Source organism: Psammomys obesus, unplaced genomic scaffold (assembly GCF_907164565.1).
Source record: "Psammomys obesus unplaced genomic scaffold, mPsaObe1.curated_primary_1811, whole genome shotgun sequence".
Lineage (NCBI taxonomy): Eukaryota > Metazoa > Chordata > Mammalia > Rodentia > Muridae > Psammomys > Psammomys obesus.
Window position 1 is genome coordinate 17,356,284 of NW_026585797.1, and position 27,595 is coordinate 17,383,878.

Here is a 27,595-nt window from a genome sequence, read left to right on the forward strand (position 1 = left end):
TCAGGGTGGTTCACATCCTGATCCACAGACAAGCAGTAGAGAGAGCAAACGGGATGCTGAGAAACTCTTAAACCTCAAAGCCCTCTGCCCCCAGAGGCGAACTTCCTTCAGCTTGGCCACATCTAAGCCCCCCCCCCAAACAATCTTTGCCAACTGGGGACCAAGGATTCAAATTCCTGAGATTATGAGGGACATCTCATTTAAACTGCCAGTGTTCGTGATACTGTTTGGAGAGGCTTAAGAAGCGTGGCCAAAGTGGAGGGTGTTTGTCCTTGGAGGTTGGGCTTAATAATGCATTTTCCCTCTGTTGGTCTTCTTATGGAGCTCCTGTCCCCTCCAGGTCCTTCTGTTCTCCCCATTCTTTCCTAGGACTCCCTATGCACTGTCCAAAGTTTGGCTGTGAGTCTTAGCTCATCTGCTTCGATCCCCTGCTGGGTTGAGTCTTTCTGAGAACAATATGTGGTAGGCTCCCATCCTGTTCCCTCCCTTCTGGTGTCACTTCTATTTGCCCTTCGAAAACAGAATTAAGCATCTTCCCTAGGGTCCTCATTATTTAGTTTCTTTGGGTCTGTGGATTGTAGTATGGTTAGCCTGTATTATATGGCTAATATCTGCTTATAAGCGTGTTCTTTCTGCTTCTGAGATACCTCATTCAAGATGATCTTTTCTAGTATCATCCATTTGCCTGAAAATTTCATGATTTTCTTGTTTTTAATAGCTGAGTAGTATTCTATTGCATAAATGTACCACAATTTCTGTATCCATTCCTGTCCCAGAGGGTACAGGAGCTTAATAAGAAGACCAACAGAGCCAACAAATCTGGGCCTAAGAGGTCCTGCAGAGACTGATGGACCAACCAAGGACTATGCGCAGAGATGACCTAGACCCCCTGCTCAGATGTAGCAGATAGGCAGCCCAGTCTCCATGTGGATCTCCATGTAAGGGGAGCAGGGGCTGCCTCTGACATGACCTCTGTTGCCCGCTCTTTGATCCCCCTCTGGTGGGGGACCTTGCCAGGCCGCAGAGAAGAGGATGCAGGGAGTCCTGATGAGACTTGATAGGCTGGGGTCAGATGGTAGGATCAGAGTGTTCCCCCTTTCTGAGGAATATGGAAGGTGGAGGAGGGAAAAGAGAGAGAGAGAGAGAGAGAGAGGCTGGGATGTAAAATGAATATTAAAAATAAAAAAGATCATATTTTCCAGTGTAAAGCTTCATTAGCATGGAGGTTTTCTTGGTGTATTCTGTTGTAATATTTTATGAGATTTCATTCGGAATACTGATATTCTGGAACAATTCTTGGGTAATTGCACAGAAGGAAGTCTGCTACAAGCTTACAGTCCTATCTGTACTTATAAAATCTAAGTTCCTGCAAAGCTTTGCATTAGCAAAGGAAGCCCTTCCCTCAAGGGCTCTGTCACTTCGCCGCCCCTTGCTCCTTCTGTCCAGGCACACTGACTCTTTTCACCTCTCCTCAAGCCATTTCCACCTCAGGTCCCTTGCAAATGCCATTCTCCATGAATGTCTCCCAGCCTGTCACAGGGCCATTCTCTCCATGTTGCCACCTTCCCTGGCTCTGCTGTCATTTAATGCATAAAATGAGACACACACATGAGCTTTATCTTCTAGCAGAAACATTTAAGTTAAAGGCGATTCCGTAATATCTTGGTTTAGTCCAATATATCTAAGATAGTATTGTTTTAAGATTTTAGTATGAAATTGTGTGTGTGTGATATGTGCACATGTGCCTGCACATGCGTGTGCCCTTTGCCTTCATGTGGATGGCAGAGAAGGACAGCACCTGTCTTCTACCTCCTTCCTACTTCTTTGAGACAAGGTCTTGCACTGATCTGAAGCTGCTTCAGCTAGCAGCGAAGTCTAGGGATCTTTCTGTCCCCACGTCCCTAGTCCTGCGCTTATAGGCACACACGGCCATGCCAGGCTTTTCCATGGATGCAGTGGATACAGACTCAGGTTTGGTGCTTGCACAGCAGACAGTCTTCCACTGAGACATCCCCTGCCCCCACATAGACACTATTAAGTGACAGTTCGCATTCTTTTTTTTTTTTTTTTTTTTTTTTTTATAGTAAGTGAATCTGATGCATCTCTTAAGGCCCATCTTTAATGTGAAACAGTGATGTGAAATGTTTAGGTTTATTAATGTGTATGAATGTTTTGCCTGCATGTATTACATATACTAGTTATGTTCCTGGTACCGGCAGAGGTCAGAGAGAGTGTCAAGTCCCTGGAACTGGAGTTGTAGACTATTGTGAGCTGCCATGTGGGTCCTAGGGACTGAATGTGGATCCTCTGTAGGAACAACAAGTTCTCTTAACCGCTGAGCCATCTCTCCAGCCCCACTAGCAGCATTTTAAGTGTTCAGTCACGTGTGGCTGACGGCTCCTGCACGCAGCAGCACAGGACCTAAACTAACGCAGCCGTCCACTTCCGTCGATCTCTTCCCTCCGTGCGGTTTGCCATTCCCCTAACACGCGTTAGAGTTCGGAATTACCCCCATTTGTGTCTTTGCCAAATTCTATTTTTCTTCTGATTTTGAAGTGTCAAGTTCCCAAAACCAGGGAACCACAGAACTGTCATAACCACAGAACTCAATACACTATTAGTCTTAAATACTTGCTAAAAGGATTTCAGTAAGAAACCATTATGTCATTAAACCAATGGAATTTGCATGTGGTTTCTGTTTCCCAAGCTTTCCCTCTTTCTGATATCTTCCAGATAGGCAGACTTATACAAATATTTGCTACCCAAGGGTGACTTTTCCCTCTTCCTTACTCGGGCTTTATAAGTAGCCTATAGGGTCTGGACCCCACAGATTTTCCAACATGGACTTGATTCGTAGAGAAAATGCTCTCTCTGGCCTAACTTTGAAGTTGCTTTCAAGTTTGCATTCCACCTAAACCAAGCAAGAAGAAAAAATTCAGAGCAACCTTAGGGGGTTTTCCTATCCTTCCCCCAGTAAGCATTACAAAGGTAGACTGCCCATTGGTAGAATTTCAGCCAATGGTTTGTGATCAGCTGTGGGTCTTGCAAACTACCAGAAGGCCTGGAGTTCTGGGAATTTCCCTCCTTTGCTGCTCTGGAGCGGATCCAGGCTTGCTGCTAATCTCTGTGTGACAGCGGACAATAGTTTCCTATCTGTTTGGGCTCACTGCTTCCATCTGTAAAAGGAAAATCACAATTACAGCTAACTTCCAGCTTATAGAGAACAGAACCACAGAGGCCCTTATGCACAGCCATGCAAAGCAATGAGACAGACCTGTTATCTATGCTTCTGTTCACAGCGCAGACATCGAGTCAGAGGCAAGTCAGTACTATAAGTGAACTGGGAAAAGTAAGTGGGCTTCAGAAAGACTACTTACTCTTTCTCTACCCGGAGAGGTTTGCAGAAATGTTTGGTGTTTAATTGCATTTCCATATGACTCTTCCTTGGTGAAGGAGAATAGGGAGAAAGTGACCTGATTCATCCTACCCTTCCTTACCACCTCTTTTTCCCCTTCTGCTTAGCTCTGACTTACACTCCAGAACAAGCCTAGCTCAGAATTAGCTGAAAACCTAATGGAAGAATCGCCACATTTAAGATTGGTTTGTTTTTTCAGCTTAGAGTTCATTCATTCATTCATAGACCTTCATACTCCTTTGTGTAAGAATTGGAGATTCTTGGAAAATAGAAAGAAGCCTTTTCGGGGCTTCCCTTCCAGCAGGTGGTACATGACTGAGCAAGTTTAATCACTCAGTCCTGTCGAGAGTCTCGAAGGAGAAGAAGGTGGTGTCACAAGATTGAATTGAACCCTCTCTACTATATTCTGTAGGAGAGAAGAGCTTTCGGGGGGTGGGGTGGGGGGTAGTTTTAGACAGTGGGAGAAGCAAACATCAACCCTCTGAGGTGGGAAGTAACCTAGCATAAATGAGACTAGAAAATAGTGGTCCACGCTGGACCCCAGGGGCTTCCCACGTCAGCAATAATGAAGCAGGGCCTATTTTTTACTTTTCTCCTCAATGTGGCTGAGAATTTATGCCTGTACCGTTCTGCCTCTGTTTACTTGATACTTGGGGTTTAGCTCCTACGTGGTATTGTCAAGCCCTTCAAAGTTTTGACTTTCCCAAGTGCCTTAGTGGTGGATCTATAAACCCTTTCACTTCTGTCTGGAAGTTCCCTGAACCAAGTCATCTGCTTGCAGAAGCAGCCTCTGGCCACTAGGGGGCAAAGAAACATTCTCTTACATTTCTTTTGCTAATCACTAAATGGTGGGGAAAAAAATGTGCATGGGCTTTGACCTTCACGTTGCATGAAGAGTTAGGAAATGAAATCATACCACGTTTGGAGGCGATTGCCTTCCTATTCTTGTGGAAGCATTACAAAAACTAGCAAATAGATCTCTTAGTGAGTGGCCTGGTGTGATTTAATGTACTCAAAGAAGCATCGCTCGCCTGTCTCAGTGAAGCTGTAGCACCTCATGATGATGGTTTAGAAAAAGCAACAAAAAGTATGTCAAGGGACTTCTGAAAATCATTAAATTTCCTCTCAGGGACTAAAAGGGGACACACAGTATAGAAAACAGGGTCCTCAGCGTCCATCCAAGGCTGCGTCCACCCAGGAATGGGTGTTGGGAGCAGAACCAGAGAGGTGTCGGGATCTTACATATGTGACTGCTAGGCCGAGGCCCTCTGAGTTGACAAGCCATTGCTAGGAAGACAGTGAGACTTCTCCCACTTGCAATTAGGTGTCACCTGTCACCAGGGTTTTTTTTTTTTTTTTCTGAACTTTTGGAAGCTGTGTTTCCAACACATGATAAATAATGATACCTCTAGGGGAATCAGAGAAATAGACAAGGCTACTCATTATTGAAAATTGGTCAAGGTCTGGGTGGTGTAAACGTCACACCTATCATATTATAATGCTTGCTGCAGATGGTAGTCCCATGCCAGTCACGAGGAAAATCAAATAATTAGCAGACATCACCAGTGCCAATCTGTTGGTGCTTAAAAATGGAACGAGTGAATCAGCAAGCTATTTAGGAAAGTAAGGCTGTGCCAATCATTCTGTCATTAGGAGCCTTGTGTGCACAATATGGTCCATGTGTCATCAGGGTACTTCAGCATGACCATGAAAAATAAAATGGGGGCCTAGATCTCTAGCATTGCTATGAAAGCCAACTCTGTTTATAAATACCACACCACGCAGGTGCCTTTAAAGTCTCAAACAGTATTTAAAACTGATGACTACGGCACTGTCTCACTGTCATCATTCAAAGCAAATGACACGGCTCGTCCCCAAGACTAGATGATGCATTGGTGATGGAATATTACTATGCACGGGCATAAGAGGATGTGGGAAGAAATAGACATGAAGTGACTACAGAAAATCCTAACAGGCACAATAAAAACACGAAAGGAGGGTGTCAGTTATAGAACAGAGCAGCCGCAGGGCTGACCATTCAGGGAGCCTTCCTCGGCATTGTGGTGTCTGGACTTGACGGCAGTCCTGTGGTGCTGGGCCTCCCTTATCCCTGGCTTCTTAGAGACTCAGGGAAGGGGTCTGGGTGAAGCCCTTTCCCATGTGAAAAGAAGGCTGTCCGTATTTTAGCTGAGCATTATTCCTTTCAACCGCTCTGCACCTGCCCAGGCACCCGCATTTCCTGTGGAGTATTTGCTGCCTGTGTGGAAACTGAGCACGGAGTTCGTGTCTGTGTAACAATGGCGTATCCACTAGGTGGATTAGGGTTTTACTTATGTTATCATTTGTACTATTTCCAGCAACACGAAAGTAAACTCTATTGTGTTTATTTGAAGATAATTCTGCAGTTGGTTGTAATCCTGAATAATTATCCCTACCAAGTCCTTAACATGCACTATGAACTGTGCTAAACATCTCAAATGCAGTGATCATGGGGGATAAATGTTATTCCCATTCCACACATGAAGAAGCTGAGGCTTAAGAGAAATTAAGTGACCTTCAAATAGTAACATATCTAGGAAGCAGTTGGGTCTGTCTGCACCCAAAGGGCTACACAGTCCCACAGAACTATGCTCTACTGAAAACTAAAGTCCTTCATTCAAGGTGGACTCCACCACCATCCTTCCATGGCTAAGATAAATAAGACTAAAAGAAGAGCCATGTCTCTCCACAGCAAGGCTGCTGGTAGTTGAGTCGGCATGCAATGAAGGTCTTTGTCATTTTCAAATTACCTCTGCATGGAGCTGCCTCCTCTCAAGGTCTCAGGATGACAAGCATAATCAGCGTGTCTATGAAATAGCTAGAATTTCCCAGTGCGGCACATGCTCCCAGGACCACAGAGCCCTTCAAGCAACTATTCTGTCACTGTGGTGGGTGCTCAACCGTGTGACGTCGCCCAGGAGTGACGTAAGTAAACCATCTACGCACCCCAAGCAGAGCACAAAGAGCAGGCCAGAGGAACGATTCTGCCAGTCCATCCCAGTTAAGTAAGGAGTTTACCTGGATTTACTTGTGAGAGTGCAGAGGTGTGGTTACTTACAGAAGAGGAGCGTGGTAATGTCTGAGTGGCTATCCCACCAGAGAAAAGTCTTCCTTCAAGCAACTGCCCATAACTGCCTATAAACCCCCCGGTTGGAACAGGACCTCTAAGCCCCAATTTACCCTCTATGATGGAACTTTAATGGGCCCAATATGGTGTAGTTCTCCTGTGGTAATTACAGTCTGTGGGAGTCCAAAGGAGCAATGCCAAAGGAGCTGTGCCGAGCCCTAAGGACTCGGCACATTTCACAACGTCAATAAATGGGGGCTGGCACAGAAGAACCGACATATTAAAATTTTAGTCCTTTTCTAACGTTCTTTTGCACACAAGATTCTTAAGTAGAAAGAAACGGTAAAGGCGACTTATGTCACTCTCATTTCAGTGGGGGAAATGACAGGGTAGAGACAGCCCGACACCCACAGTTACAGAATTTCTGAGCTGCAGGTGGGATTTGAGTAGGGGAAGGCTGATTCTCAGATGAGTGCTTTTTCTTTTTTTTTTAATTTTATTTTTTTATCAGTTACATTTTATTAACTCTGTATCCCAGCCATATCCTGCTCCCTCATTCCCTCCCAGTCCCACCCTCCCTCCCTCATCTCCACCATGCCCCTTTCCAAGTCCACTGATGAGGGGACCTCCTCCCCATTTTCTGATCCTGTTTTATCAGGTATCTTCAGGACTGGCTGCAAAGTCCTCCTCTGTGGCCTAACAGGACTGCTCCTCCCTTGGGGGGTGGGGAGGTCAAAGAGCCAGCTATTGAGTTCCTGTTAGAAATAGTCCCTGTTCCCCTTACTATGGGAAACCAATTGGTTACTGAGCTATCACGGGCTACATCCGAGCAGAGGTTCTAGATTATATCCACACATGGTCCTTGGTTGAATGTCAGTCTCAGAAAAGACCCTGTGCCCAGATATATTTGGTCCTTGTGGAGCTCCTATCCTTTCCCCATCATACTAACTCCCCTTCTTTCATATGATTCCCTGTACTCTGCCGAAGGTTTGGTTATGAGTCTTTGTATCTGCTTTGAAAACACTGCTAGTTAGAGTCTTTCAGATGCGCTCAGTAGACTCCTGTCATACGTTCAATGCACATCCCATCTGTCTTTCTAAACAAGGATTGATCATCTTACCCCATGTCCGCTCTCTTGATTATCTTCTTTAGGTGTATAGATTTCATTATGTTTATCATATCTTATAGGTCTATATAAGTGAGTATATACCGTGTTTGTCTTTCTCCTTCTGGGATATTTCACTCAGGATGATCTTTTCTAGATCCCACCATTTGCCTGCAAATTTCATGCTTTCCTCCTTTTTTATTGCTGAGTAGTATTCCATTGTATAAAAATACCACAATTTCTGTATCCATTCCTCCATTGATGGACATCTGGGTTGAGTGCTTTTTCCACAACAAACTACTTCCTCCTTTGGGTGCAATTTAAACGTGAAGCACAAACTATCTTCGGAGACCTAATTAGATAATTAAGTTATTTATTTCTTTTTATGTATTTATTGGCTTTTCAAGACAGGGGTTTCTTTGTGTAGCCTTGGCTCCCGAGCGCACCACCAGGCCTGCCATGTTCTGATTTTTTTTTTTTTAAAGGTCCATGCTTGAATAGAAGGCCACTTTCCTATTAAACGGATCCTAGAAGCATGGAATCAGACACATCTTAGGACTGTCTAAGTCGGAACACTCTTGATGCTTGCTGGCTAATTCATAGACTCAGCGGAGAAGGAGGCTGTGTAATGGAGGTGTGGGAGAGCCTGGAATGTGGCCCCCCACTCCTACTGCTATGTATCCCGGAAAACCAGTCGGTATGTCTGTCCCCTTTGCTCCGCTCGCTAAGTGACTTAGTGCGAGTCTCTTCCTTCCCTGCTAAGCAATCTTAAAGAGACATTGATTGGCAGCTTGCTTCGGGCTTCCCACACAGCTACGTCGAACACCCCCCCATCCCTAAAATGAGCCTTGTATTTGATATGCCTTATGTTTCCACTGAAGTCTCACATTTAGCTATCTGGCAATTCTTAAAGGACAGTGTCGGTGTTCTTTCCCTTGTATAGCATCTAGCACTGTGTCAGTTACAAACGCCGTAAAGGGAAAACAGCACGATACTGGCCCACAAGGCACCAGGAGAATCAAAATTTACTATTTTCATTTTTTAAGTTCAGTATATAAAAACATAGCAGAGGAAATAGAAGGGATCCAGAGTGACATGAAATGTTTTTGTCTACTCCCATTCTCCATGCCCCACCTTCTCCCCCCTGTACAGGCCTCACTGGCATTCAGAAGGCCGGCCTGGCATGCCACCTCTGGAGAATTGCCTCTGGCACTGAGCCTCGACACCAGGAGACAGTTGGGCTCGGACTATTTGGATCCTGACTTCTGTTGTGATGTTTCCCAATAGCACTCTCTTGAACAGAGACAGATGGTTTGCAACTGCCCTGTGAGTAGAAGTGGCCTGACTTTGCAGCTGGACTTTTGACTAAAAGGGCCTGGACACATCCAAGAACCCTAGCGGGCTCTGGGGCTCATTTGGGTCTCAGAGGTCTGCTAATGACCATGGCCTGGAGGGCTCTACTTCAAAGAAAAAGTCGTGAAGGAACGGCTCCAAATTCCCAGTGTCAGAGGAGAGTGAAAGGTGCATGGATATGTGGGCGGGGTGGTGGGGAAAGGTCTTTTCACGGCAGCTGATGCAATGTTAATTCCTTCGTAGTTGGCAATTTTCTTTCCCCATCTCAGAGTCGGAGGCCCGAGAGGCTGCCTGAGAGGCTGCGTCACAGGTGCCGACAGGTGCCGACAGGTGCCGACAGGTGACAAATAAGTGGCAGACCTGAGCACAAGTGCTGTGGTACTCACAGCAGCACTGATTAGAAAAGGATACATGAATGTGGTAGAGTAAGCCTTTTTGGTCCTACCACTCAGAATGCTGAGATATGAGCACCCTGAATCTAAGGCCAGCCTGGGCTACATAGTGAGCCCCTGTCTGGACCAAGATCTGGAGATGTAGATCACTGGCTACATAGTGCTGGCTCTTGAGACTTAATGCTCATTCTCCAGTATGTGCCTATAGCAGCTTTATCCTTGGCATGATAATTGTAACACTTAAAACAATTAAATATTTTATTATTACAATTTACTCAGTTCGTATCCCAGCTGTAGCCCCCTCCCTCTTCCCCTCCCAATACTGCCCTCCCTCCCAATTGTAACACTTTTATGTGACTAGGGTTTTCTTCTCAGATTGTTGGCTCTTTGTGAGTCTAGTGTTCTCATCCTTGTAAACAGTAAGCGCTCTGGAGATGAATACCAATGGACAGCATGGTAAGTTGCTTTCGGTGACATGTTTTTAATCCTGACCCACCTTAGGACTTTTTAAAATGTTTCTACTTTATAAAATTAGTGAGCCAGTCACTAATGAATGAGTCACTAGTGGGCTTGGACATAATGAAAGACCTATTGTGTATGTAACATCCATATCTCTATCCCATTTTCTATGTCCAAAATAATATTGCTAGACAAGCAATCTTCCACACCAATTTCCATGTTCATACAAGTCTGTTCAAACATCAGGGCATGTGTGTACATACTTCTGTACAGAGAGAAGGGGAGGGGAGAGAAAGATAAAAAGAGAATGTTATTCTTTATTTTTTTTAACTTCTATAGATAATCCTCTTTACCCTTGTTGGTTTTTATTTTTTATTTTTACTTAACCATAGATCAAGGTATCTTCCTGAGTCAGTATGTGCCTCCTCATATAACTATCTCCTAACTGACCTGGTCATCCTTATGCCAGTAGATATTCCGATCTCAGTAGCTTCAGTAGATATTCAGTAGGTATTCAGTAGCTTCCCATTTGATCTGTGTGTAGCCTGATTGATTGGATACTCTCTAATACTTTTATATTGGGAAATGTGTCATGTCCAAATCAATGCCATCTAGTACACCCGTTTTTTGAAGGCACATTACTTCAAAACTCTAGGAAACAGTTTCTCTATAAGTTAAAATTAATATACTAAGGGATTCCTTTGTATTCCATCTCTAAAGCTAGAGTATGTCTTTTCTGGATACTGCTGCCTCTCAGACATTGCTTGTTCTACTGAGAGTATGTGATTTTTACTTGGTAAAAATCATTTGACTTGATACTCAAAAAGACTCAGGCATTTTTTTGGTGGTTTCAAATATATATGTGCCTGCAGTGTACAATTTTACCCTATTTATTGCAACAAGAAAACTCAAGGCTGCTCTTTTCCTCACCTTTTTGAGGTTGCTAATCTGGCGTGGTGCAAGCTGCACAGGGCTAGAGACTTGAATGACTCGGAGCGACCCTGGCACGTGGCCAGTGACTGCACAAACACTCACTAAATGAATGGAAACGGACTCTTAGATTTCATACTTTGCCTCTCTGGTCAGAAGAAAGTTAGGTTCTAACTTAGGCTGTATCTTTTCTCTTCTGAATGGCATCAGGTGACTTGGACAGTGTTTGACTCCAGGGCTTAATTAGCTCCCTGAAGTCTACCTCTGGGAACTGACAAGCTGCGAGCCAACAGCAGAGGCTGAGCCTCACACACAGCTGGGAGTAGAACTTCCAAGACAACCTGGACAGGGGAAGTCACCTAAACCCCAAGCTCTCAAGCCACGCCCCGGCTGGTTAAATGCATCATAATACAGTGGCCACTGCCATCAGAAGTGATGATGGAAAAGACACTGGAATGAGGTGGCCTGGAGTGCTAGACTGGGGCTGTGACCCGATTCCAGTCCGTAGTGTCCGCGTGTGCATGCGCAGAAGCACAAAAGCGTGTGTAGAATGTCAGTAGTGTTTCCGCACGCACAAAGTGATTGCGCCCGTGGGTGTCTTTATTTCAGTTAGCTAATTCATTCATGTATTTATTTTGGTATTGACGACTAAACCAAAGGTCTATAATGCTTATTGGCCTACTCTACCACTGACCTACATCGTCAGCCACTTGGTCATGAGTAGTAGTTTAAGGATTTTTTTCACTTATTTTTCTATCAGTAATTTTGGGGGACCAAAGCAAGACAGCTCAGCAGGTTAAAGCACTCACCACAGGAGCCTACAAGCCTGGTGTCCCAAGTTCAGTCTCTGGAATCCACAGTAGACGGAGAGCTGACCCCTAAAAGTTGTTCTCTGTCACACACACACACACACACACACACACACACACACACACACACACGAGACACACACATGAGACACAGAAATAATTTCAGGGACTATGAACATTGTTTCGTCTACTTTTCACTTTAACAAATCATAGCAGTTTTTTTCTTCTAGTGAAACATTCCACTTGAAACAGTTTTTTAAAAAGAGAAGCTAATACATGTTCCTCAAACAGAGCAATAACAAGCAAGCCTCTCATTCCAAGTGAACTGGGCATGTAAGCCCCAACGGTCTATTTGTTAAAGGGTTGGCAATTGTCATTACCTGACTGCTGTGGTGACAAGTTCTATTTCTGACCATTGTGACAAAGTCTGCCTTGTGAAACTGGCAGATTCTATAGAGAACTCTCTCTCTCTCTCTCTCTCTCTCTCTCTCTTTTTTTTTTTTTTGCTTAGCCATCTCCCATTGGGACAGAGCAGCTGTGAAATTCAAATTCATAAACCTTTGATTAGGAACAGGCAAGAGAGAACCACATTCTGTAGTGACAGAGGGCACTTTCAAACCGGGTGAGAAAGCCTTCCTCCAAGCAGCTTTCCCTGGACCAGCCTCTAATTTGTGGGTTGCCTCACTGTCCATAGCCCCTACAGCTTGCAAATGTGACTAACCCATCATTCTCCAAGCTCATCGTTACCCCAGAAGCATTACATTCGGGAAACTTCTGTGTGTTGTAAAATATCACGTGGGCCCCAAATGGTGACACTAAATGGGAAACAAGAATGCAGCTAGTGAGTAGCTGTGAGCTTTGTAGCTCTTGCCTCAGGACTATGTGTAATAGTGGCTTGAGGGAAACCCGTGACCCTCATCTGGTTTTGGCACATGGTTAGAGCCCAGCCCTGGCCACAGTTTTCACAACCAGTGTGTGTTAGATGAATAGATTTGCAGTGTAGATCTTTTGTTACAGGACCCCTCTGCAAGTACATACTTCTGGTCAGTCTCCTCTTACCTACTTATTTCATATGGATTAGCTGCATGAAATCAAGCCATCTCTTCAGGCAATTAAGATCAAGTTCTAAAGACAGGCCTCATTTCTTATCTTCTGAAATATGCCTGGGGATTTTTATCTCTTTAAGTTTGTATTTCATTAATTCTTTTAATAGATAAAGTAACAAACCCCAAAAGTTAATGTGAAACACACATAGAGAAGGTTGCAGTTAAACAATCTGGTAGCAGCATAATTTTTGTAAAAAGCATGCACGTGCACACACACACACACGCGCACATACACTCACACACACATAAGGTTGAAGAAGAGGAGAAGAGAAAGGAGAGAGGAACAGAGAGGAGGGAAGGGGAGGGGAGAGGAGAGGAAAAAGGAGGGGAAAGAGAGGGGAGGGGAGAGGAGGGGAGGGAAGAACCATTAACTGGCATCTAGACGTAAACAGCAAACCTCTAGAGCTCAATAACCCTTCATTTTATTGGGAAGGTTTTATGATATCTGAGCTCCCTAAAATAATCCTCTTCATCCCCCTCCTCTTCTTTCTCAGTGTTTTAAGGCAGTGAATAAGCAGAGCAGAACCTAGAGAAGGAGCTAAACGGGGAGAAGCAGAGGGCTCTGGCTGTATTAAACACCTGCTGGGTGACAGGCGTTTTACAGTGGCTGCTTCTTTTACTCCCCTAAACCTCTGCCAGGTAGATATTAACACCACTTTGTGGATCAGGCAATTAGCCAGTAATGGCAAGAGGCTCACATGGATTGGTAAGTGAATGAATATCTCTGCTTGATCAGCACCCAGCCCTTTCTGTCTTAAAAGTCTGGAGTATTTGGCTGAGCCTGTCAGTAGGGCAGAAATAGAAACACTCTGGGTCTTTTACAGTTTTCTGTTTGGATGACTTGGTGACTTGGAAGGCCAAGGTTAATCCTCATTTAACCCTGGAACAGTCTTTCTCTGGTCTCCACCTCCTTGGCTGTGGCCTCTGGGTTTGGGCAAGTGAACCCTGGAGCTTAAGCAATACAAGGGCTGTGCTGTCTGAGGCCGCCCCAGCTGACTCAGCCCCTGTCTGGGTCAGTGTCCTTATTTAATTCTTCCTCTTCTTGGTTTCAGATCCCAGCCCCACTGTGTCCTTTACACAAAGAACAGGTGGCCTTCCACGCTTGCACAGTCCACAACATTTACAGCAATGCTGTACAGTACTTTTTTTTTTTTATTGCTCCAGAGATCTGTGTGAACTTGGGATTTGTACACATAGGTGAAAGATCTTTCTGGCAAGAGCTGGGGAAGCTCTGGGCATTTCCTTAAGCCTGCTTTCCTTTTTATTTGTGTTCCTTACCAATGTTCCAGATTTAAATGTTTATTTTTCATTAAAGCTGCACAATAGCTAACATTGTTCCTATGGCATAAAGTTAATTTTAACGAGGTGATGATGTCAGTACTACACTGGAACTATTCGTTTGTGGCCATCCTTTTGCAAATGTCTTATCAACTTTAACTTTCTCTGGGATCTGAGAAGATAGCACTGATGAATCCATAAAAATTGACATCTAAAAAAAATTGACCTCTATAAAAATTGCTCTTTTTCCTTTGGTTTTCTTTTCTTTTCTTTTAAAATAGGGTCTTACTATGTAGCCCCAGCTGCCCTGTAATTCTCTCTCTACATCAGGCTTGTCTTGAACACACAGGGAGCCACCTTTCTTCTGCCTCCCAAGTGCTAAGATTTAAAGGTATGGGTCACTATGCTTGGCAAAATTAATCTTTTTAGTTTTAGTTCTTTGGGATCTAAGAAAAGGGATATAGACATCATTTAATGACTAGCTGGTTACAGTGATCTTCATAACATTCATCAGATCAAGAATTTGCCTTGGGACCTGTCCTTTCAGGTGGATAAGGGGGATAATCATATTTTCTATCATATCCATATTTATAGTCACTGTTACAAAATTGATTTTGTATAATATATGCTTTTATTTCTTTCATATCACTTAATGAAATCAGTTATTTTTCTCATTAGTACTTTCCTGAAGCATAATTTTGTAGATAATAAATCATTCCCTTCCAAGAAGTAACATGATTTATTTATTACTCCCCTGGTGTTAGAAGTTTAAATTGTTTGCAATTTGTCCTTGCTATAAAAAAATTAAATGTATTTCCATATATGAATTTTTAGATGTTGTCACTATGGTTATAAATTTCTGTTATCACAAGGTTATTGAGTAAAATGCCCGGGTAATGTTTCGATACATTCTGGAAGAGTGTGACTATGCCAGGCCTGCTTTCTGCAGCTGCTGTGTTCTTCCTCCTTGCTTGCTGTGTTTGGTGCTAGCCTTCCATCCAGCACAGGCTTTGTTCTTCATCAGAAGCGGGGAACATACTGTGTCATCTTGGCTCTGCTCACCAAAGCCTCTGTCCTCCTCAGAATCGGCATGCCTGGAGCTGTGGTGGAAATGTGGCTCACCCTGGGCATGCTGAACTCCAGGGGATCAGAGATGTGTCAAGTACAGCCTCACATCAACCTTAGAAACAGGCTAGGAAGATGGGTCGTAGATAAGGTTTCTCATATTGGCAATCTCCTCTTCTGTGTGTAGAATTAGTATTGCACCTTTTTGTACAAGACTGACTAAACAAGGCGTGTGTGGAGTTTTATATACGTATTCAATGTTCATTGGAAATAGCTTTGGACTTGTTTGTACATTAAAAATGAACAAGTACATTCCTTTTATATTTTACCCACTACATGGGATGTTGGTACATTTAAATATAACACCAATTCATTGCCTTATTTTAGATTTTAGTCTGTTGTTTATTTATTGCCTAGCTCAAGCTATTTAGATGTTAGCTGAGTGGATAATATAGAGACAAGTGTTCCAGATAGCAGATTATTATAACAGGACTTTGACATTGCACTAAGAAGACACGTCATTTCATTTGGTGTATACACAATGTCCTGAACAGTTATTATGAGTAATTAATTTTTCCATGCTGCCACAGGAAATTTTATTTGCTCTTAGAAAACCAGTTTCAACTGGCTTGTAGACTGACCATAGAGAACAACTCAAGTGAAAATTTAAGAAGTTAAGTCACTGACCCTTAGAGGTCAATTTCTTTAAGGCATCTCAGTGTAGTTAAACTGTTGCCTCTCTTCCTGAGAAGGTAGCATTATTCTACAGGAGAACTCTGCTCTCTTAAACATTCACCTCTATCATGCTGCATTTGCTACTTCCTGCTCATGCCCTGCAGTCGCTGCTGCCTGTAATCCTGCATGGTGCTCTGTATAACAGGACTGGCTGCGAACATGCTCATTTTCTACCCACCATGATACAGTGGTTGGAACCCACCCATAAGCTGGTCTAAGCTCAGTTCGGAGTGTTGAAGTTGCAGTAGGGCTTGCGCTGAGTAAGCTGGGTTAAAGTTTCATGATGGCAAGTACTCCAACGTTTCAAGTATTCACCCGCGTTACACCTCTGATTTAGTCTCACAGTCGCTTGTAGGATACTCCTACAGACCTTTTCACTAGCACTCTGGTCTAGAGAGGCCAAGTCTCTTATTCCAGGTCGCATGACTAGGGCTCAACGTGGAGGTGTTCAAACTCAAGGGTTTTGTCTGTTTTGTTTTGCTTACTAACATTAGACCTAGGCCCTTCCCCTCTGAAGGACACTCCTGTCTTTTCATGCACGTGTTTATTTTGTTGTTAGGCAGGCACAACGGAGAAGCCTCGGGGAAAGAAACAAATGGTGAACTTGGCCATTTGGTGCTCCTGGAAATGTCTTTGCTGAGAATTATCAGGTTCTGTCAGCGCCGCAGACTCCTCACTTCTCTATCCTTGAAGAAGCACGTGCCCCGAGACATGCAAATTTCCTTTTCATGTCACTCGGTCTTTTTGTTTTGTTTTAGCTATTTCTGATCTATAATGACTAGAAAAGTGGAGAGGAAAATAATCATCCTGTAGGTGCTCCTTACCAACATCATGCAGAATACGCTGTCCAGCGTGCCACAGCTAATGGTGGCAAGGACGATGCAGAGACGTGGCCTGCTTTTAAGTCGAGACACCCTAAAACTCAGCTGAAAGTAGTGAGCGGTGCTGGGGGTGGTGATGTGGCCTGAGAGACTGAACACTGGAAAAGCCTGCGCACAGATAGATGACCTGCTTTCTCAAGCTACTGATGTTCTGTTCTTGTTTTTTTTTTTTTTTTTTTTTTTTTATGCTGCTAAGTTGTTTACTGGAGAATGTCAAAGATGATTAAGTTAATATTTAATTTTAGCCATAACATTTTTGTGACCACTTGTTCTCAGCAAGAGCTGTTTCCATGTTTCCTAGAGAAGGCAGAAAAGTTGCAGCGTTTCAAATTTCTTAAGATAATAGTGCTCATTTGCATATAACCCCCCTTTGAGATCATTACTATTGTAGTACCTGATTTTCAAATGAGGAAATTGAGGTCCAACTTTTTCCCTAACAGTGAAGTATTATGGTCAGGACCCAAATCCTCGTGGCTTGCTACCCATGCCCAGGCACTTAAGTGTCAACTGTCCAACAGAGAGTGCTAAACAAGTGGTTAGCAAGCTGTTTATTGGATAAGAGGTTGTGTTCAAGGTCACAGAAAGGGTTCTAACTGAGGCTTTATAAAATGGCCAGTCTTAGCAATGTTCCAGTGACATCATAAAACTAAAGAAATAAACAAGGAAATTGCTTAAGGTCAGGCCTGTGGCTCTGTGAAGTTCTTCACAACATTTGAGATTTGGGGGCCCTTGCCAGGCTTCATCTCCTCTAGAGCCAGGCAGAGCCGAAAAAGTTTCCTCATGGAAAATTGCTTCAGATTTCATGAAAGGTTCCCATTGTCAGAGGATGGCTTGTCCATCCTTCCCCTTTGAGGTTATGCTTAGGGCTCTGGAGTGACCTTGACCTTGTCTCTTGGCACGTGCAGAGCAAGGCAGCAAATGTTCCTACATCAGCACAGATTTTCCCCACGCATTAAGCTGTCATCTTCAACACACCCACAGAGAGCTCCAGTGCTCTTCCTTATAACAGAAGGTAGAGCTTCAGAGTTCCGTGGCTTTAGCTGGTCCTCCTGTGGACCAGTTTTGTGTCTCCTGTTGTCGATTATTAATATTTATTATTGATTTATCTTTTAGTTAAACAGCGGTTATTCCTAAACCAGCTGTATACCCAAATCACCACACAGAGACTAGGATTTGCTTCATTAACTTAGAGCACAATGCTGGGTAATAATTACTCCATCCTAAACCTCCAAGCCCATGTAGTTTCCTCCCATTCAGATTTTCCACATTATTCTTGCTTTCAGTCATATCTTGGGTCCATTTCATCTCTCCTGGTGGTTCCAAGTCCTATCCTTCCGATCTCTCCTCTCCACTCCTCCACTCTCTTCTTTCTCTTCCTTTCTGGACCAGGATGTCCTATCCTGTTCTCTCCATTGTTCAGCATTGGCTGGTTGTTTTATTGACAATACAGAGAAAAAATTGTGACATGTTTACACAAACTTGAGACAGATTATGCTTAGAATAAATAACACAAAGCAAAGTCAAGATTGAAACCAGATAGTGGGATAGAGAAATCAGCATTTGAAAGAACAAGGGTAAATTGTATACATTCCCTAAGAACATTATACCAACAGTTTCCTGAAGAAAATGTTTTGTTTGTTTGTTTACACTGATGAGTATGGCCAGCACCGTACACCGTGTTCAAAACTCTTTCTCTTCTTGTCTGCTCTTCTCTTGCCTGGGTTAGAGGGGGGATGAGAAGCACGTTGAGTGTAGAACACTGCTGAGAAGGGACTCCCTGCTCGTGTACTGTATCTACCATGGTTTTCTCACTCTGGTCACTGCCTCTTCTGAGGTAGGCCACCTTTAAAGGGCTGGCACAACTGATACTAAAATGTTGGAATCTTGAGCCATTGGCCTGAGTCTTTGGGATACTCCCTAATGAGAACTATCCCACTGCTTAAACAAAATTGTGGGGTATGTGAATAGTGGGAGAACAAGCCTGGAGCTAGAGTGAGGTCCAGATATGTCCAAATCCTGAAAATCTCAATCTTGAGACCAGCAGAAGGCTCACTCTGTCTCTGTTCTGTGCCTGTTCTTGTGTCTCCCCCAGTGCCCATCACAGCTGAATTGGGATCCTGCTGACTCACCCTCCTGGCTAAGCTGAATTCCAGCACCTGTACGCTTTGGTGCCTGGGTGCCCCGAGGAAAGGGGTGGGCCCCAGGCTGGACACAAAATGAGCTAGCAGCTTCCCTCAATGTCTTGGGTTTGCTAAGAAAGATGAGCATGATGGGTGACCAGAGACCTGGGAGCATGACTGTAAGGAAAAGGCTTTCTCATTAAAAAACTGGAATGGAAGCAGAAGAGCTCAAAAGGATGATCAAACTAAACACAACATGATGGCGACAAATTTTAGAGCTTTGAGGTTTTGTTGGTGAACTCTTGATTTTCGGTGTATGAAGAAATTACTTTGGCTTCTTCCATTATACTGAAATATCATCAGGTAAAACTCCATTCTGGTCCTCCTGGCTATTCTATTTTTTGTTTGCTTCCCAAAAGGTTTTAAAAATACAACGGGACTTTAGCTTATTTATCCCCCAAAGAAGGGTTGAGGGGCTGACAGCTTTTCTTTTCAATCTGATTTCAATGTTCTTTCTGAATTGACTTCCTGAGAACTTCAGCATTTAGGGCTGAAGTAAATCCTGAAGGCAGCAAGCAGTTCCAGCCAGTGTTACATGGTATCAGAGCTCTTGCACGAGAGGGCATATCAATATGGAAGCAGCAGCCTAGGTTGCACGGTCACGTCATCGTTGTAGTAAATTAAAAAATGGCTGTTGGGCTATATGTTTATTATTTGCTCTATGATTATCATGGCAGTATAATCTAACCCACTAGCACAAATAATAATACACAGACACCTGTTAGATTTTATAATTGCCTTATTTACCGTGGGCCAGCAGATATTCCTATGCTGTCCGGATTACCTCACCATCCATCTGCCAGCCCCCATCCAATGTCATCCTCTTTAACCATCCTATCTTCCATCCATAATCTTATAAATACTTGCTTTTATTCTGCATCTGGGCCTTTTCATGCCATCATTGGAGTCCTTTCTCCAGGCTAACCCATGGTGACTTCCTTCTTCTTCCTCGCTTCCTGTCTATCTGTCTCCCATGATTCTCTTTTGAATCTAAAATCCCAGGAACCTTCGCCATGCCTACCCCATTCTGCCCTGCCCAGGTATAGGCCGTTTAATCAGCCAATCAGCTATGTTTTAGGCAGGTTTACGAAACAAGGATGGGTGTAGCCAGATCTTGAGGGCAGTAACATGCATCAGACCAACTTCTAACACTCATCTGTCTACCTAGTTAAGCTTGTTATGTTAATGGACATGATTTCCCCACTGTAGAGAATGGACACTCTTGGCACCCTGCACAGTGCCTTAGGGTTTGACAAAAACTGGTCAAGAACCCAGTTGTCCTCAGAGCCCCATAGCCAGTAAGTAAACTGGAGTGAATCCCCTCCAGGCAGCTTTGAACTGAAAACTTTCTAGGGTTGTCTTTGGTCTCTAGAATATATTTTACTATCTTTAGAGCACCATGGTCTTCCTTTCCTTTCCCAAAGAGAAAGTATAAATTCTCTCATCTGTGTGGTGCCTGGTTGCAGTGGCCAAGCTAGAGCACTGACGCTTTCCTTGTCCATCTGAAGATGCTTTCCTGCCATGAGCTCCAGCTGCGAAGCACACACGGAGCAGCTAGTGTAAGCAGTGACAGCTGGAGAAGGCTGGAAAGCTAGGCTTGGGCCATTCATCAGTCATGCGGACAGTGTGACCCCTGACAAGTCGATATGTTTCTTAACACCTCTGCTGTTTGGAGGGTAAGCTGTATCTTGAAAGAATGAGGCCTCGTGAGCCTCACCTGCAATTCTGCATGGCCAGGCAGCAGGCCTGGCTGTTGTACCTATTTGAGAAGATGGCCCACGAAGTGTAGGAAAAATGGGTAACCCACAATATGCCTAAGAGAATGCTTACTGATAATAAAGTTCTGTTTCCTAGTTTAGCGAAGAAAAAAAAATAAACTTGAAGCATGTTATTGTGTTGAAAAGTTGGGTCATTTGATACAAACACACAGAAGTGCACAGAAATGCACACACACAAATGTAGAAACACACACAGACACACACACACACACACACACATACAGATACCCATACAGACACAGAAAGACCCCCAGACACACAAATACAGACACACGAGGTGGGGAGGGAGAGAGAATGAGTGAGGAGCTGATGGAAGCAGTTTTTCTTTGCTAAGTAATTGAGGTTGTTACTCCTTGGGAGATGGTTTTGAATTGCAGCCAGTATCTCCCTCAAGAGAGAACTTTTGGGTAATTTGCTCAAATTCCCAAAAGCCACTTCACTGGGCTGAGGTGAAAACACAAGGAGATCATACAAAGTGCCTGGCCAAGCCTGGCACTCAGTAGGCCAACACAATATATGCATTCCTGTTGACTCCCTAGAGCAGAAGTTGGTAGGCATTTTTTTCTTTCCCAAAAGCAGCATCATCTCAGAACCACTTTCTGGATTTTTTTTTTCTAGTAGAGACTCTTAAAAACCACAAATAAACAGGATAGGACTTATAATGCTTGAAACTCTCAAAGAATTCAAAAGACAAAACAAAATGAAAACCTTCAAGTAGCCTGATTTGGAGCAGCTCAGACCTTCCAGCTGCTTCTGCTGTGAGCATTTCAGAAACCCTGGCACAAGAACACGCTGTTTGCTTAAGCTGCTCACGATGGGCCTAGCATCCAAAGCCATACGGTCAAAGCTGAAGAACTTGTTCTCCAAATATCTTTGAAGAGGGACTCTTTGGAAGTCAGCGTGGATACTGAGTCGTAATGGTCTCTTTGGGCCTTTCCCGAGTCACAGGGTTACCTTGCCATGCTGTAAGAGCCATTTAAACCAGAGTGCAAATGACTGATGTAGTCACACACACCACGTTTTGAATCATCGACTCTACCAATAGGCTTACAAATGTTAATTTGGGGAGAAGTGTAAACAAAAATAACCCCTTGCCTATCTAGGGCTGCCAAGCATGCCCGTAAGCCGCACAGTGGGCCCAAGTTGTAACCACCGTTCCCTATGTCTTTGCCCAGACTGTATGCTCACTGAGGATGATGAGGTCACCTCTCAAGGGTTTCTCATATCAGATGCACGTGTTTGTGCAAAGACAGCATGAGCTTCAGTTTCTTAACCTATACAACGGTGATAGTACTGGCATGCAATCCCTGTTGTAGGTGATGCAGATTAAATGGGAGTGCAGTTCCCATCATGGCACTGGACACACACTAAGAGTCCTGTAATCACTACTATGAACGTTCTGGCATGACTGTTGACTCAGATGAAATGCAAACTGTTTGTAAAAATGGATTTATTGTGGTTAAAGCACGGCCCTCCTTATTCAGCTCTCCGCCTGCCTGATGTTTTAGCCCATGGGCTTGCATGGAGCAGGAGAAGAAACATGCCCTTGCTGGCCTCATGGTAAATTCCTGAAATCTGTCCTCCCACCCCAGGTGAATGAATGGTTTATACTGTCTGCTGTAGCGCACACATCCCCAATCCCTACTTGTTTCTGGCACTCCCACTGCTAGGTCAACAACTCAGAGAAAGAGGAGGTGGGGGCTTGCTCAGGTCAAGGCCAAGTTTCCCTTCTGTAGCTAAGAACGGGCTGCTGTATCCCTGGCAAAAGCCGCCCTTCCCACCCAAGCATTAGAGCACCGGGTGGGAGCCAAGCCTCGGGCTTTATTTTGGAATTCATCATCTCTTCCTGCAATGTCCCTTTTCAGTTCCACACTAGTGGGGACAATGCCACATTGCATAGCTTAGTCGTAATGCTTCCTCTGCTAGTCACCTGTGATCAGGCAGTTTCTCAGTCTGTTTCCAGGACTGACACTTTTGAAGAATATTATCTTACAGCACATGGCCCGGAAGTGAAGTGGCTTGTACGCATCGCTGTGGAGAATCCCTGCCACCATCTTGAGATGCTTGTCATCTGGCTCAGTTGGTATTTGCTTCAGCGCCTTACATATTTGACTTACTGTCTCTGAGCCTTTTGTTTTAGTGTGTTTTGGGTTCTGCCTTGTTTCTGTCTTTTTAGAAGATAAGTTACAAAATTTTCAACAGGTTTTCCACTTACGTCTCTGATACCAGAACAATGTGGAATATGGTAGTATATTCAGTAACTATTTCTTCAAGGAAGGAGATTTTTGTTGCCAAGAATTCATGATTTTCAACAAACTTTCAAATCATTTAAGTTCAGATGTGGGAATATCACTGATTAATAATTGCTCCAAAATTTCAGTGAAATCGAATTAAACAAAAACAAAAATCAAAGATCACTCTGAGCTCTCAAACACCAGTGAGAACATTATTAATGGAAATGGCACATTTGAAGATGGAAATTACAGAAGTTACACAAAAAACTGTTTTAGTTGACCAAATAGTGTGTCTATAAGGCATAAGAAGAGACATTTTGAAATGCATGTGCATTACTGAGTGCTAAACCATGACACCTTGTGGATGACTTCACAGTTTTAAATGAGTCTCTGTGTGAGCACGTCAAGTACCCTAGAACTGGAGTTACAGATAGTTGTTAGCTGCCATGTGGGTGCTGAGAAGTGGACCTGGGTCCCCTAAATGACCAGCCAGTGCTCCAACTACTGAGCCGTCTCTCCAGCTTCTCTCCTCACATTTTCAATGGTGAGAACAGTTAAAATCCCTTGACGTTTTCAAGCTTATAATTTATTATTATTATTAAAGTCAGTGTGATACAAAATGAGTTTATTGAATGTATTCCTCCTGTCTAGCTGAATTTTTACATCATCTGAGTAATATGACCTCAGTCATTATTGTCCTTCACTTACGCTGGTCTCAATCTCATGGTCAAAATACTGTATTTTAGAAAATACAGTTGCTAGTCCTGTGAAGAAGTGGGGAAAGAGGAGTGGCATTCAAGAAAAAAAGGTTAGAATGTTCCAAGCAAAGAAAACAAGCTTAGGAAAGGCAGCTAGAAGGATAGCAACCTTCACCTCAAGGCAGTGGTTCTCAACTTTCCTGCTGTGGTGACCCCAACCATAAAATCATTATGTTGCTACTTCATAGCTGTAATTCTGCTACTGTTATGAACCACAATCTAAATATCTGAAATGTGACCCCCAACAGGGTCCTGACCCACAGAAGGAGAACTGCTGCTGTAGAAGATGGTGACCGCATCGCTCCAGGGTGGTCAGAGCATTGCCAACACCACATCCGCCCATTACTGCAGCAGCAACATCTGTGTTCCATGACCCATCCTATCGCCAGCTTCATCACGCTGCCACACCTCGTGGGAAAGGTGGTTGCTTGTCTATCGGTGGAGCTATGGCCACTGTGGAACAGCACCTCCTCCCAGAAGCTTCCTTAAAACACCTGTACGGGGTGACAGGCCACCAAATGTGCTTGTAGCTCCCAGCTTGCTCTTCTCAAAGCCATGGGAAGCTGTACCATGACCATGTCCTCACTTGTCTGCCACCACTATTAGGTAGACACCCATTCACCCATTTATTCTTGTTGAACAAGTGACTTGCTTAACCTGTAGATCAAGAATCTCCTATTGTACCAAAAGCCAGGTGTAGAAGGACACATAAGTAAGTGTGCTCATTGTTTAGATTAGAACCAGTGGTTTCACCATGCTACCTGATAATAACTTTTATGTCATATGTAATTTAATGCAACATTTTGTTGTGTAATGAGAAAGAGCTTAGGTATTAAGACACACATATGGTAAGATTGCCCTAACCAGGCACCTTTGTGCATAGGTCACCTGATCCAATTTCTCGTGTTGGGAAGTTGACCATGTCAACACCAGCCCAGGAACTTTGAGTATGTATTGTGTAAGTATCGTTAGTTTGTGATCGCAGCATACTGGTTAGTTTTCATCAACAAGAGCCACCGTGGAAGAAGGAATCTCAGTGGAAAAGTTGCCTCTATCTGACTGGCTTGTGAGCATGTCTGTAGAGAATTTTCTTGATTAGTGATTGTTGTTGGAGTCCCCAGTCCACTGGGGGCCCTGGCATCCCTGGGGAGATGGTTCTGGTTTGAATCATGGTGGGAAAGCCATGGAGAGCAAGCCAGTAAGCAGCACCCTCTGTGGCTTCTGCTTCAAGCCTTGAGCTCCTGCCATGGCTCCATTCTACAATGGATGGTAACATGCAGAAGTAGGCCAAGTAAACTTGCTCACGTTGCTTTTGGTCTCAGTGTGTTATCAGAGCAACAGAAAAGCAAACGGAAACAGGACTTCTGAGCCAACAAGGCATAGCTCATATATTCTTCTTTCTAAGGGGTCTTTCGTTTTTCCAGAAAAATTCAGCTAATGAGAATGATATAGACATAAGGAAGACACCACGGTGTCCTATTGTTCTATTGTTTATCATGTTTGCCCTCGTTTGTAATTCCCTCGTGTAACAATAGGTCAATAGGTACAGTGTTGAAATGTTTGCGAAGTTTTCACAAGGCTTTTATTTTAGATATGTGCTAGGCATGGTGACTCATGATTGCAATCCTGTCCCTCAGCAGTCGGTACAGGCCTGTGAGTTTGAGGCCAACCTAAACTATATAGTCTAACTTCTCTTTCTTTTCCTCTTTCTGCATGCACACACACACACATGCATGCAGACACACACGTGCACAGATATATATAATTATGTAATACTGTAGAAAAACTCTTTAAAAACGTGTTTTAACGTGAATTAATAGAATTCTGCTTTTTTTTCTAGGCCAATACTATACAAGTTATGTAGATTAATGTGAAATAGTGACCTATCATAACATGGTAATATTTAGTTAACATATAAAGATGATAGAAGAAATATAATAAAGTTAATTTCCCGTCAACTTTTCATACTTTTATTCTACCACCTTGAACATTCACATAGTATCCTGAACATTTTTTAGTGCATTGGTGGTCCAGAGGATGCTCAGGAGAGATTTAAAGTACACTCTAAACTTGGTTTAAGTTTTAAAACTGAAAATGAAAGGACAGTTCTCAGCCAAGTATTGATCTTCCATTTTAAAAATGAAAAGAAGAGGCAGACATCTTCAGCTACTTCTCCTAGAACTGGAATTTATAACCCAGGATGACATGCGCATCAGGGATGCTTGTTTAACTCGGTATCTAAAATCACTTGTTCTCAGATATTACTTACTTGGTACCAGAGGCCTCAGAACTTAAGGGCATGGCCTCTTAATTAGCTAGACTGTTATTGTAGCTGTATCCAACAGTAGAAACTCGGCAACGGTTGGCTTTTCGTAAGACCACTGACTTCATTCGGCAAACACTCATTCCTCTCCCGTGTTCTCGGCTTCCACAGTGCAGCAGCAGCAAGCTCTGCTTAGTCTCTTAGGGCCCCAGCATCAAAACGAAGGGAAAGAAAACTCCGTAAAGGGTGCTAGCTTCTCGTATTGCCTGGTATTGCACATGTTCTGTCTCTTCACATTTATTTCATGGCTGAAAGCAAGGGGAAAGATGGCCACACTTTAGTTTAAGAGTGAAGGGGTATGGAAACTGAATTCTATGATGTGTCCAGAGGAGCAACAGCAATGTTAGCAAACAGTTCTGATGACTAACTCACGGTCCTCAGCCATGTGCTCTTGAGAGCCCCTCACCCCATAGTGTCCCAAGTTTCTGATATGTATGTGTTGGTGCGTCTGCGTTTATTTTCATACATACAGAGTTACATCAATCACAGAAAATGAGAATAATATTAGTAGAACACAGAGACTGCAATTAGAAATGTGAATACATTGCTATAAACATTTGTAATAAAGCCCCATTCTATCTAACATTGGGAGATAAATCTTAGACTCTGGGGCCTTGCTTCAGCATGTTGGGAGCATGAAAAGAAGCAGGTTGAAGTGGAGTCCTAAGAGCCTTAGCACCGGCTAAGCAGACTGCAATAATGAGGAAATGTGAGGTCTCCAGAGCAACCAGAAAGTCTTGATCCTAGGAAGCAGGAAATGTGCATGTAAGAAAGAGTTAGCTGCATCAGATATGGCGGGGCAGTCCAAGCAGCTGAGTGACAAGGGGCCTTTGAAGTAGGCACTGGTGCTGGCGGTGATGGCCTTTGGCAGTACATCTGCTAGAAACCTCAGTGTGCCTCAGGTTTAAACTCATAATTCTGCACATCATCCTCCTGCCTTTTCTATTTTAACTTTTGACACCCAGCCAACAAAGCTAGAAAGCTGAGAATAATTGCATGTGCCGAAAACACCCACATCCTTTCAACTTCATGCAGATTTCTGTTCCTAAATATCTCCAGGATCGTTCATTGCTATCCATCTTTGCCTCACAGTATCCAGGCCCTTGCCAACACTTGCCTGACTATTTATGATGTCTACCTGGTCACCTGGCCTCTAGTCTTCTTCTACCAAATTCATTTATGACTGCATAATAAATTATCTTAAATCGATCCAAATTAAAGCAATGAAAGTGCTTACAATTCTTTCCTGTTTTGGGGGGGGAGGAATACAGGGGACACACAGTTCTGTGTTTATATCATGGCATCTTGTGACATTGCTTACATGAAAGGGATTTGCTTGGATTCCACTTTCAAGGTGGAGCCCAGAGGTTCCCATTCTTCCCTGATGGTTTTCTCCAGAGTGACTTCCATGAATCTAGTCATGGCGACTCAGTTAAAAGTCAGTTACACAAATCTGTGAGTTTGAAGCTAGCCTGGTCTACTTAGTGAGTTACAGGCCAGCCAGAACTACACAATGAGACCCTTTCCTTCCCCCACCCCACCCCTAAAAAAAGAAAAAAAAGTTTTCCCTACAGAATGGCTTATGTGATCTCATGCTCCAGTACCTTAATTCCTGCCAGGACAGTAGCTTAGGTTGGCAAGATGGAGGCTGCAGTTTCTTTTCTATCCTGATTTTGAGAGTCACCTGA

General features: G+C 43.5%; 1 long non-coding RNA gene across 1 annotated transcript; it reads left to right on the forward strand.

The window, feature by feature from the left end:
* Positions 1-8,967: 8,967 nt before the first annotated feature.
* On the forward strand, positions 8,968-27,097 carry LOC129670772 (uncharacterized). The gene is made up of 4 exons (XR_008719252.1): positions 8,968-9,147; positions 9,747-9,827; positions 18,727-19,117; positions 23,833-27,097. It is a non-coding gene; the product is annotated as an uncharacterized LOC129670772 (long non-coding RNA).
* The last annotated feature ends 498 nt before the right edge of the window (positions 27,098-27,595 follow it).